Below are 13,333 nucleotides of genomic sequence, written 5' to 3' on the forward strand. Positions count from 1 at the left end.
ACCTGCCTCCTCTACACTATAACCACTAGGCTACCCTGCACCTCTAAAACCACTAGGCTACCTGCCTCCCCTACACTCTAACCACTAGGCTACCTGCCTCCCCTTCTAACCACTAGGCTACCTGCCTCCCCTATTTCTAACCACTAGGCTACCCTTTAAAAACCACTAGGCTACCTGCCTCCTCTACACTCTAACCACTAGGCTACCTGCCGCCTCTACAACGGTAACCACTAGGCTACCTGCCTCCTCTACACTCTAACCACTAGGCTACCTGCCTCCCCTACACTCTAACCACTAGGCTTCCCTGCCGCCTCTGCTCTAACCACTAGGCTACCTGCCTCCTCTACAACTGGACTCTAACCACTAGGCTACCTGCCGCCTCTACACTATAACCACTAGGCTACCCTGCCGCCTCTACACTCTAACCACTAAATACCTGCCTCCCCTACACTCTAACCACTAGGCTACCTGCCTCCCCTACACTCTAACCACTAGACTACCTGCCTCCCTACACTCTAACCACTAGGCTACCTGCCTCCCCTACAGTCTAACCACTGGCTACCTGCCTCCCCTACACTCTAACCACTAGGCTACCTGCCTCCCTGACTCTAACCACTAGGCTACCTGCCTCCCCTACACTCTAACCACTAGGCTACCTGCCGCCCCTACACTCTAACCACTAGACTACCTGCCGCCTCTACACTCTAACCACTAGGCTACCCTGCCGCCCCTACTCTAACCACTAGGCTACCCTGCCGCCTCTACACTCTAACCACTAGGCTACCTGCCTCCCACACTCAACCACTAGGCTACCTGCCTCCCTACACTCTAACCACTAGGCTACCTGCCTCCCTACACTCTAACCACTAGGCTACCCTGCCGCCTCTACGCTCTAACCTAAACTAGGCTATCTGCCTCCTCTACACTCTAACCACTAGGCTACCTGCCGCCTCTCCATTCTAACCACTAGGCTACCTGCCTCCTCTACACTCTAACCACTAGGCTACCTGCCTCCCACACTCTAACCACTAGGCTACCCTGCCGCCTCTATTCTAACCACTAGGCTACCTGCCTCCTCTACATTCTAACCACTAGGCTACCTGCCGCCTCTACACTATAACCACTAGGCTACCCTGCCGCCTCTACACTCTAACCACTAGGCTACCTGCCTCCCCTACAGGAACCACTAGGCTACCTGCCTCCCTATAATAAGTATCCCTTATACATCCGTCCTGCGGTGCAGTGAAAGGAGTGGATGGAGTAAAGGCTCACCAGTACTCTGTCAGCACAAGAGACCCATTTAAGTTTTGCAGACTGTATTGAGTAATTCTAATAACATATATTTGTATTTTATTAACAGTGTATTTCTTTAAATATAGCCTACCCAATAGCTTTCAACATATGAGTATTTATGTAAACTTAACTCTGGGTTAAATAATACAATAATAAAATACATAACATTTCCCATTGTCTTTTTAAGAGGTGCTTGCAATGTTGTGATTAAACGTTGTACTGCACTGGAGTGAAAAAAACCGATATTCTCAAATGTACTTGTCTTTTCCACAGGGACTCTTATTTCGAAGAGGAATTTAAAAAACATCCGCTAATGTGCTGTCAGCATGAATATCCTGCTGCTAGGAGAACGGTAATATACGGTGTGCTACTTTCAGCCATCACCCTGCCAAATTCGATTGGTTCAAACAATGTCTTCTTCGGTTTTGTTGGCGAACTACACGCAAAATGTATATTCTCGCCACCAACTGGACGGGGGTGAAAAAAATAAACACTAAAGAAAAGTGAATTAGACTACTGGTGTGAGAAAATGAACATGAATCTACACAAAATAATTTAATCAAATATATTGCCACTCCTTTAGTCATTCTAAACTTCAAATCCCTTGTTCAGGCTCTGGGGCCTGTGAGGGTGTGCCTGCACATCAGTAATGCATGTAGTCTTTTAATCCCAGAAACAGCTCAGCTGACTTTTTTCCTCCAATTTGAGCATTGCTTTTAAAGCAATAAAGTCCACGTTCTTCACTTGAAGCCTGTCTGGATCCTGCTGGTGACACGCAGGCCTTGGTGTATTGCTCTTTAGCTCCTCCAAGTGCTTGACTTGGACTGAAAGAGTTCCCATACTCATTTTCAGTGCCGGCAGCATTGATATGTAGGTGCAGGACCTACATCTATTCTATAACAGGAACAGCAGCTACATCTATTCTATAACAGGAACATCAGCTACATCCATTCTATAACAGGAACAGCAGCTACATCCATTCTATAACAGGAACAGCAGCTACATCTATTCTATAACAGGAACAGCAGCTACATCCATTCTATAACAGGAACAGCAGCTACATCCATTCTATAACAGGAACAGCAGCTACATCCATTCTATAACAGGAACAGCAGCTACATCTATTCTATAACAGGAACAGCAGCTACATCCATTCTATAACAGGAACAGCAGCTACATCTATTCTATAACAGGAACAGCAGCTACATCTATTCTATAACAGGAATAGCAGCTCAAGCAATCGAACATTTGATGTGCCGGTACTCAGCTCCGATGAACTCCTGCCCAAGTCAAGCACCGTCTTCCGCTATACCACTGCCCTGATTTTGGCATTCCAAGGATCTCCCCTCATGTTCTCCTCCACAGTTACTACACTTTATTCCTTTGTAATTATCTTCTGCTATACAATCAACATCAAAGTGATCTTCCCCAGACATCCTACAGCTCAGCTCCTGTCTGCCAACACTGTCTACATAAGAGAACATTGACTGCAATGGCCTGGATACAAAAGCTCTGACAGGGTAGTACACATCTCAGCTGAACCAGGGAGGAACTCCACGAACCAAATAATGTCACATGCTTCGCTGATTTTTAATCACAACAAAAACCCGGACCTTTTCTCATTTGAGGAAAAGTCCATCCTCCCTCTCTCCTCCGCAACCCGGAAACCGATGAGTGGTCGACGAGAGTCTGACCTTCTCTCAATTGCATACCCCTCGCGTCCTCTTTCCTCATCCTCAAAACCCATTGGATGAGAAAATCAGAGGACACGAGGAGTTGAGAAAAGACCCCACTGTCTGCATCAAGAGAATCTTTAAATTCTCCCGATTAGATCTTAAACTATAATACATTTTAACCAGGTTTCTATTCCCAATATTTCACAATCAACCTTAGTTACCATTTTATCAGATCTTAATTAATTAAGCCTATAACAAACAAACTCAAATCAATTGATTTTTATTTTACAACATAGAAAATATAGATGAATTCATTTGACCTCTTTCCTATAGATTCCTATGTTCCAATTCCTATATGGAATGGGTAGTCAGTAGTAACAGACCGTTGTGCACGCCACCCTCCACAAGGAGTATGCAGGATACAGCAGAGGGTCGATAGACAGGTCTGTCCTATTTGACTCTAGGTCCAGTCCCACAACAGACCCTACGCCCTAGTACAGATGTGAGATGATTGGTCAGATGCAATCGATATGGAAATGGATCCAACTTCCACTTTGAAAGGATCGGTAGAAGTTTCACCGTATCGCTTATACCAATCAAATTATCTCAGATCTCCACAAGTACATATGGCATATGGTCCATTTGGGACTGGGCCAAGAAGAGAGAAGGCACCAGTGAAGTGAAGTCTCATGGGCTGTGTTTACACAGGCAGCCCAAATCTGATCAGCTCCGAAAAATTTCTGATGTGAAAATATATGATTGGTCAAAAGACCCAATAGTGGCGAAAAAGATCAGAATTGGGCTGCCTGTGTAAACGCAGCCTTAGTCAGCAGGAGGTCAGAGTGGAAGAGTGTCCAGCAGTCTGAAGCTTGGGTGTATTCACTAGGAACCAAACGGAACAAACCTACCTACATTCATCTAATAGAACTCTTATTTTCAAATGAGAAACGTTTTCCTACAGTCGACACTAATGAATACACCCCAGATCTGTCAGAGAGAGCCTTCATGCTCCCATATCGTCGACAACAGCACAGCACTCAATCACTTGTCTTTGTCTTCCTGCGCTCCAGTCTTGTCCTCTAGTCCACTCTGGGCTCTCAGGGCCTGGCTGCTGGCTGAGATGAAGCTGATCCAGTGCTGCAGATCCTCAGGGTAGTCGGGACACTCCACCTGAACACACAGAGAGAAGAGGACTGAGTCGGGACACTCCACCTGAACACACAGAGAGAAGAGGACTGAGTCGGGACACTCCACCTGAACACACAGAGAGAAGAGGACCTCCACCTGAACACACAGTCGGGACACTCCACCTGAACACACAGAGAGAAGAGGACTGAGTCGGGACACTCCACCTGAACACACAGAGAGAAGAGGACTGAGTCGGGACACTCCACCTGAACACACAGAGAGAAGAGGACCGAGTCGGGACACTCCACCTGAACACAGAGAGAAGAGGACTGAGTCGGGACACTCCACCTGAACACACAGAGAGAAGAGGACTGAGTCGGGACACTCCACCTGAACACACAGAGAGAAGAGGACTGAGCCGGGACACTCCACCTGAACACACAGAGAGAAGAAGACTGAGTGAGAGAAGAGGACTGAGTGAGAGAAGGACAGTGATATCCCATGTACTTTAGTGTCAAAATACACTAGGAAGTGGAAATAGGATCTAGGATTTTGGTCATAAAGTCAGGTCTCGTCCAAAGTGGAGATTTGCCAGACAGATGAAGAGTAGACTATGTGTAACCCTCTGGTTGAGTTTATTTCATTCCTGCCCACATGCTCAAAGCTGTACCCAAGTTATCATCCATTTGGAGCTGAAGGCAACCCGATCATAATGGCCAACACCTGGGAATGGAACGCACAGGCTACTTCCTGGTTAGACGGTTTAAAGTTACAGGCTACTTCCTGGTTAGACGGTTTAAAGTTACAGGCTACTTCCTGGTTAGACGGTTTAAAGTTACAGGCTACTTCCTGGTTAGACGGTTTAAAGTTACAGGCTACTTCCTGGTTAGACGGTTTAAAGTTACAGGCTACTTCCTGGTTAGACGGTTTAAAGTTACAGGCTACTTCCTGGTTAGACGGTTTAAAGTTACAGGCTACTTCCTGGTTAGACGGTTTAAAGTTACAGGCTACTTCCTGGTTAGACGGTTTAAAGTTACAGGCTACTTCCTGGTTAGACGGTTTAAAGTTACAGGCTACTTCCTGGTTAGACGGTTTAAAGTTACAGGCTACTTCCTGGTTAGACGGTTTAAAGTTACAGGCTACTTCCTGGTTAGACGGTTTAAAGTTACAGGCTACTTCCTGGTTAGACGGTTTAAAGTTACAGGCTACTTCCTGGTTAGACGGTTTAAAGTTACAGGCTACTTCCTGGTTAGACGGTTTAAAGTTACAGGCTACTTCCTGGTTAGACGGTTTAAAGTTACAGGCTACTTCCTGGTTAGACGGTTTAAAGTTACAGGCTACTTCCTGGTTAGACGGTTTAAAGTTATCTAGAAGGCTGAGTGCCTGTAACTGTAGTGTTTTTCCTGGCAGATGTCCCAACTCTTCCCACGTTCAAACATACACACACTGGAGAGAGCCACGCCTCCAAGCCCTTATTTCCTTATGAGGACTAAAACTTATATCAGCCCTCCTTTAAAATTCTCAACTTCTACATCAGTCGCTCGTCCTCCCATCCAGTCATTCATCTTCCTCCCCTACACCATCTCCCCCACACCCCTCCTTCCCTTCCACCTCTTACTTTTCTCTTGCAGAGGAACTGTTAGGATCTTGTCAGGACTGCTGCGCATGACGTTCTGTTTACACAACATGACAGCGGCCACCAGACCGTCCCTGCAAGAGGAAAGAATGATAGACGGATTAATATGGGATGTAACACATGAAGCCAAAACAGGTTGTAAACACAGTTGTCCCTCGTGCCCTACACAGTTGTCCCCGGCCCTACACAGTTGTCCCCTGCCCTACACAGTTGTCCCCGTGCCCTACACAGTTGTCCCCGTGCCCTACACAGTTGTCCCCATGCCCTACACAGTTGTCCCCGTGCCCTACACAGTTGTCCCCGTGCCCTACACAGTTGTCCCCGTGCCCTACACAGTTGTCCCCGTGCCCTACACAGTTGTCCCCGTGCCCTACACAGTTGTCCCCGTGCCCTACACAGTTGTCCCCGTGCCATACACAGTTGTCCCCGTGCCCTACACAGTTGTCCCCGTGCCATACACAGTTCCATTGAAGTCCATAAGGCATTATACTAGCAGACACACACCTGCAGGAGACGAAACGCTGCTCTAGGTAAAAGGCCTTCTCATCCCAGACCACGATTCTGGTGCGCAGCTCAAATGCTTCCCCCAGGCACAGGGCCCGGCGCAGGCGGATAGTAGTGGCCCCCACCACCATGGTGGCCCTCAGGGCTCTGCAGGCTTTAAACACCCCGTTACGACTGTACAGGGAGAACCTGAGAGAGGACAACATTTCCACATCACCATCATCATCATCATCATCATCATCATACACCCTGTGTGGGTGTACTGGGAAAGTACAGGACGTCACACACACACAAACCTCTAGGGGTTAGGAGCTACTGAGGTAAAGGAATCCTCTATTAGGAGCTACTGAGGTAAAGGAATCCTCTAGGGGTTAGGAGCTACTGAGGTAAAGGGATCCTCTAGGGGTTAGGAGCTACTGAGGTAAAGGGATCCTCTAGGGGTTAGGAGCTACTGAGGTAAAGGAATCCTCTAGGGGTTAGGAGCTACTGAGGTAAAGGAATCCTCTAGGGGTTAGGAGCTACTGAGGTAAAGGGATCCTCTAGGGGTTAGGAGCTACTGAGGTAAAGGGATCCTCTAGGGGTTAGGAGCTACTGAGGTAAAGGAATCCTCTAGGGGTTAGGAGCTACTGAGGTAAAGGGATCCTCTAGGGGTTAGGAGCTACTGAGGTAAAGGGATCCTCTAGGGGTTAGGAGCTACTGAGGTAAAGGAATCCTCTAGGGGTTAGGAGCTACTGAGGTAAAGGGATCCTCTAGGGGTTAGGAGCTACTGAGGTAAATGAATCCTCTAGGGGTTAGGAGCTACTGAGGTAAATGAATCCTCTAGGGGTTAGGAGCTACTGAGGTAAATGAAAGGGATCCTCTAGGGGTTAGGAGCTACTGAGGTAAATGAATCCTCTAGGGGTTAGGAGCTACTGAGGTAAAGGGATCCTCTAGGGGTTAGGAGCTACTGAAAGGTCCTCTAGGGGTTAGGAGCTACTGGAAAGGGATCCTCTAGGGGTTAGGAGCTACTGAGGTAAAGGGATCCTCTAGGGGTTAGGAGCTACTGAGGTAAAGGGATCCTCTAGGGGTTAGGAGCTACTGAGGTAAAGGGATCCTCTAGGGGTTAGGAGCTACTGAGGTAAAGGAATCCTCTAGGGGTTAGGAGCTACTGAGGTAAAGGGATCCTCTAGGGGTTAGGAGCTACTGAGGTAAAGGAATCCTCTAGGGGTTAGGAGCTACTGAGGTAAAGGGATCCTAAATATAATAACTGAGGTAATATCCTCTAGGGGTTAGGAGCTACTGAGGTAAAGGGATCCTCTAGGGGTTAGGAGCTACTGAGGTAAAGGAATCCTCTAGGGGTTAGGAGCTACTGAGGTAAAGGGATCCTCTAGGGGTTAGGAGCTACTGAGGTAAAGGGATCCTCTAGGGGTTAGGAGCTACTGAGGTAAAGGGATCCTCTAGGGGTTAGGCTAGCTACTGGGGTTAAACTGGGATCCTCTAGGGGTTAGGAGCTACTGAGGTAAAGGGATCCTCTAGGGGCTAATTAGGAGCTACTGAGGTAAATGAATCCTCTAGGGGTTAGGCTACTGCTAATCTGAGGTTAAGCTACTGAGGTAATCCTCTAGGGGTTAGGAGCTACTGAGGTAAAGGGATCCTCTAGGGGTTAGGAGCTACTGAAAACTAACAGAGAACTCAGCTTCCTGGGACCCATCTAACCTGGCGATCCTCTAGTCACATTCCCTAGGGGTTAGGTATCTGGCATTGTTCATGTGTCCTCTAGGGGTTAGGAGCTCGATATCGTGAAGCAGGACGCGCCCTCTACACACTCTGTTCCCCTACTGAGGAAAGGGATCCCACACCGGGTTCTGGAACCAGGCCCTGACCACCGTGACCGGACGCTACTGAAGTACCACACATCCAGACTGGGGGTTAGAACAGCAGCAGCAACACCCTAAAACCCACAGTAACAACTCCCTGGAGAATCCTCTGGGGAGGAGGAGGTAGTGTTACAAGAGGTAGCAATGTTACAGACAGCAATACTCAGACATCAATACAGACAGCAATACAGACAGCAATACAGACAGCAATACAGACAGCAACCAGGCCCTACAGACAGCAAGACAGACAGCAAGACTGGAGAACAGCAAGACAGACAGCAAGACAGACAGCAAGACAGCTGCAATACAGACAGCAAGACAGACAGACAGCAATACAGGAAGCAATACAGACAGCAAGACAGACAGCAAGACAGACAGACAAAGACAGACAGCAATACAGACAGCAATACAGACAGACAGCAATACAGGAAGCAATACAGACAGACAGCAATACAGACAGCAATACAGACAGCAAGACAGACAGAAGACAGACAGACAGCAATACAGACAGACAGCAATACAGACAGACAGCAATACAGACAGACAGCAATACAGACAGACAGCAATACAGACAGACAGCAATACAGACAGACAGCAATACAGACAGACAGCAATACAGACAGCAATACAGACAGCAATACAGACAGCAATACAGACAGCAATACAGACAGCAATACAGACAGCAATACAGACAGCAATACAGACAGCAATACAGGCAGGCAGGTAGGCAAGGCAGGCAGGCAGGAGAATAGTTTCAGCAGGGTCATCAGGGTGTAGACAACTACACAGACAAGCCTGGCTGCCTTCATTACAAGGGCACATCAGCTATGTGGGGATTTGAAATAAATAAGAACAGGTTCAGCTTGAAAGGTGTAGAAGCCTGGTAGGTGTGAATGATTCATGGACAGGGTTAGCTGGAACAGTATGTACATCTATCGCCCCACAAGTTGTCCGGGATACTGTACACATACCCTGCAGAGGTCTAGAAAATGAGCCCATACAGCTTCAGCTAATCACTCATATCAATGTTTAGCCTCTTACTGACAGCAAATACATTCAGCAAACAATTTCCCCGACTTTAGATTAGCTCTCAAGAACTCAAGTGGGGTATACCCAGCTTCCAGCCGGCCCACCTCGAGTTCCCAGCTGATGGTATTGATCACAGCTGGCTCACTTGTAGTGGTGTAAAGTACTTAAGTAGTACTTTCAAGTATTTTTACTGAAGTAGTTTATGTATTTATCCGTACTTTACTATTTATCATTTTTTGACAACTTTTCCTTCACTACATTCCTAAAGAAAATAATGTACTTTTTACTCCACACATTTTCCCTCAAACCCAAAAGTAATGTTTTGAATGCTAAGCAGGACAGGTAAATGGTCTAATTCACACACTAATCAAGAGAACATCCCTGGTCATCCCTACTGCCTCTGATCTGGAGGACTCACTAAACAGAGAACATCCCTGGTCATCCCTACTGCCTCTGATCTGGAGGACTCACTAAACAGAGAACATCCCTGGTCATCCCTACTGCCTCTGATCTGGAGGACTCACTAAACAGAGAACATCCCTGGTCATCCCTACTGCCTCTGATCTGGAGGACTCACTAAACAGAGAACATCCCTGGTCTTCCCTACTGCCTCTGATCTGGAGGACTCACTAAACAGAGAACATCCCTGGTCATCCCTACTGCCTCTGATCTGTAATTTATTTAAACTCCCTTCTTCCCTATTTGATCTGGATGAGAACATCCCTGGTCATCCCTACTGAACTCACTAAACAGAGAACATCCCTGGTCATCCCTACTGCCTCTGATGTAATTTATTTAAACTTTATTTGATATGATCTGTTGAACTCAGTAAACAGTGTGACTGTTGGAGCCCCTGGCTGTCGGTAAAAAATACTTTTTATGCAACATACTGATCAGCTACCAATAGATTGTTTTGAATATATAATCTAGCTGAACCGGAGTGACATGAGCCGTCCTCGAATGATCTCCCAGCTTGGTTAGAAAGTTGTCGTGCGTAAAACCAGTCTATTAACACCAAATAATACCGTCAGTTCACCCTCAAAACACTAGCTGAATAGGGAGTGTTTGATTATGCAGTATATTATCTATATACTCTATTTAGCTTCCATTTATAAACCTTCATAAAGATTCCACATCAAATAGCCTAACAATGAGGAAAAAGTGGTCGCCTGGTGGATCAATTCAGTCTGCTACCCATACTCCAGTCACCATATTGGGGGACAGCTACTACTCCAGTCACCATATTGGCCTGCACCCATACTCCAGTCACCATATTGGCTTGCAGCTACCCATACTCCAGTCACCATATTGGCCTGCAGCTACACATACCCAGTCACCATATTGGCCTGCAGCTCACCAGTCACCATTTTGGGGGACAGCTACCCATACTCCAGTCACCATATTGGGGGTCACCATATTGGGCTACAGCTACCCATACTCCAATCACCAGTCATACTCAGTCACCATATTGGCCTGCAGCTACCCATACTCCAGTCACCTTGCAGCTACCCATACTGGGGGCTACAGCTACCCATACGCCAGTCACCCATATTGGGGGATAGCTACCCATACTCCAGTCACCATATTGGCCTGCAGCTACCCATACTCCAGTCACCATATTGGGCTACAGCTACACATACTCCAATCACCATATTGGGCTACCCATACGCCAGTCACCATATTGGGGATAGCAGCTACCCATACTCCAGTCACCATTTTGGGCTGCAGCTACCCATACTCCAGTCACCATATTGGGCTACAGCTACCCATACTCCAGTCACCATATTGGGCTACAGCTACCCTATACTCCAGTCACCATATTGGCCTACAGCTACCCATACTCCAGTCACCATATTGGGCTGCAGCTACCCATACTCCAGTCACCATATTGGGGGACAGCTACCCATTTGTAGTCACCATATTGGGGGCAGTTTGTAAGTCGCTCTGGATAAGAGCGTCTGCTAAATGACTTAAATGTAAATGTAAACTCAGCAGGTTGTCTGGCTAATAGTCTACACAAATGGGTTGCAATATTCAAGGTAAATCTAATCCAACTTGACTCCCCTAAAGTCTTTTTTTGTATGTACATTTTTAAAATACTTATTTTCCACCATAATTTGCAAATAAATTCATTTAAAAAATCCTACAATGTGATTTTCTGGATTTTTTTCTCTCATAGTTGAAGTGTACCTATGATGAAAATTACAGGCCTCATATTTTTAAGTGGGAGAACTTGCACAATTGGTGGCTGACTAAATACTTTTTTGCCCCACTATATATATATAAATAGGGTTAAATTGATACACGGTTAGGTTTAGTGTTATATTGATATATGGTTAGGGTTAGTGTCCCAACACAGTCATATGTCCATATAAGAGCATGTTAATGGAAGACAGAGTGGACTACCGATGCCAGTTAGCCATCTGCGTCTCCTAAACAGGAGAATGATGCCCCCAACGTGTTGTCACAGAAAAATACTGTTGGCACCAACCGGTAAGAGTGTATTTTTTAGTTGTGAAATTATTTTGATGTGATAAGAAAGTAAAGGGATTTTTGCTTCTAGAACCGTACCGTAATTGAGAATCGATTCACGTTCAGGATGTAGCATTTCTTTGTCGGTTTCGGCTTCCAGAGCCAAATTGGCCTTTAAACAGAACATGTAGCTAGCTAAGGTCCTTGGACTATACGGAGTAACGATAAGCTCCTGTAGTCCAGTATTGGGCAGTGGTTCTCAACTGGTTTTGCCTCAGACCCAAATTGAACCAGGTTGTCTGTCGTGATCCATTTGGGGAGGGGAGGGGGGTGATAGTAAATGTACCAATTACATGACAAGGGAACAACTTTTCCATTGTCAATAATTCAGTTTTGCCCATATACACTTGAATGTTAAATTCACTGGTTTGAGATCAAAAATCTACCAAATTCACTAAATAGTGCTGCTAATAACTGTTGAAAATACTCATGGAAAGAAAAAGAGTTCAGAGGTTAACTAAATCAAATCAAAAGTTTAATGATCATTTCTACACACTTTCTACCTGGTTTTAGTCATTCAGACTATTGTCTTGGCCATTCACCCTTAATGCCACATACACAATCCATGTTTCAAAGCTTAAAAATCCCTCTTTAACCCGTCTCCTCCCTTTCATCTACACTGATTTGAAGTGGATTTAACAAGTTACATCAATAAGGGATCATAGCTTTCACCTGGATTCACCTGGTCATAGAAAGAGCATGTAATGTTTTGTACACTCAGTTTGTATATAAAAGGGGAAATGTAGATTAGCCTCCCCTCCATATAAAAGTGGCACAGTAAAGATGTTATAGTCTTCCAAATGTGAATTAGATATTAACACATTTTTAAGCAAACTTAGAAATGACATGAACTCAACAGTGGACAGCGCAGACCAACGTTGAAGTATAGTCGTAACAAACTTACATGACTGTTTTGACCAGAAACTTGTTGTCCGAAATCAACACTGCACGTTCACCGTCTTATCCTGAAACTCCGGGCTGCAGTTCAGGCTGAGAAACAATTACAGAAATAGATTTGAAGAGCAGATATTTATCAAACAAATCTGTGTAGCTGTCACTCTCCCTCAATAAAAAAAACAGTCTCGTGTGGAATTCACAACTTCCCAAGTCAAGTAAAACCTATTATAAATGTTTAAATAGTTATGTTACATTTGATACCGGAGCTCCGAGGTATGCGTTGAAATCACTAAGCACTTTTCCGTCTTCTTCGGTGGGGTTTTAACGGCGGTTGGCATCCAATATTATGGTGCATTACCGCCACCTACTGTACTGGAGGGTAGGCCAGAGGCACGGATAAACTAAATCCTACCCGTCAGCCCCGTTGCACTTAAAAATATAAAATATTTGCGACTATATCTAATGACGTTCTACTCACTATACCCTTTAAACTAATTTCCTGTATCCCCCCCCCTCATACTAGATCTCATCCTCTCTCTTTCTCTACAATAATGTCCAAATACACGCTCCACTGTCTCTGTTTCCTGTCAATACTCACATCTTCCTGTTGGATGCTTTCATTTCACATGTCTTATTCTACTGGCTGTGTCCCAGGATTAATCAACTGGCTGTGTCCCAGGATTAATCAACTGGCTGTGTCCCAGCATTAATCAACTGGCAGTGTCCCAGCATTAATCAACTGGCTGTGTCCCAGGATTAATCAACTGGCAGTGTCCCAGCCT

General features: G+C 45.7%; 1 pseudogene; it reads right to left on the bottom strand.

Annotated features, from left to right (window-relative positions):
- Positions 1 to 3,233: 3,233 nt before the first annotated feature.
- On the bottom strand, positions 3,234 to 12,791 carry LOC124041059 (annotated as a pseudogene).
- Positions 12,792 to 13,333: the final 542 nt, after the last annotated feature.

Source organism: Oncorhynchus gorbuscha, linkage group LG08 (assembly GCF_021184085.1).
Source record: "Oncorhynchus gorbuscha isolate QuinsamMale2020 ecotype Even-year linkage group LG08, OgorEven_v1.0, whole genome shotgun sequence".
Lineage (NCBI taxonomy): Eukaryota > Metazoa > Chordata > Actinopteri > Salmoniformes > Salmonidae > Oncorhynchus > Oncorhynchus gorbuscha.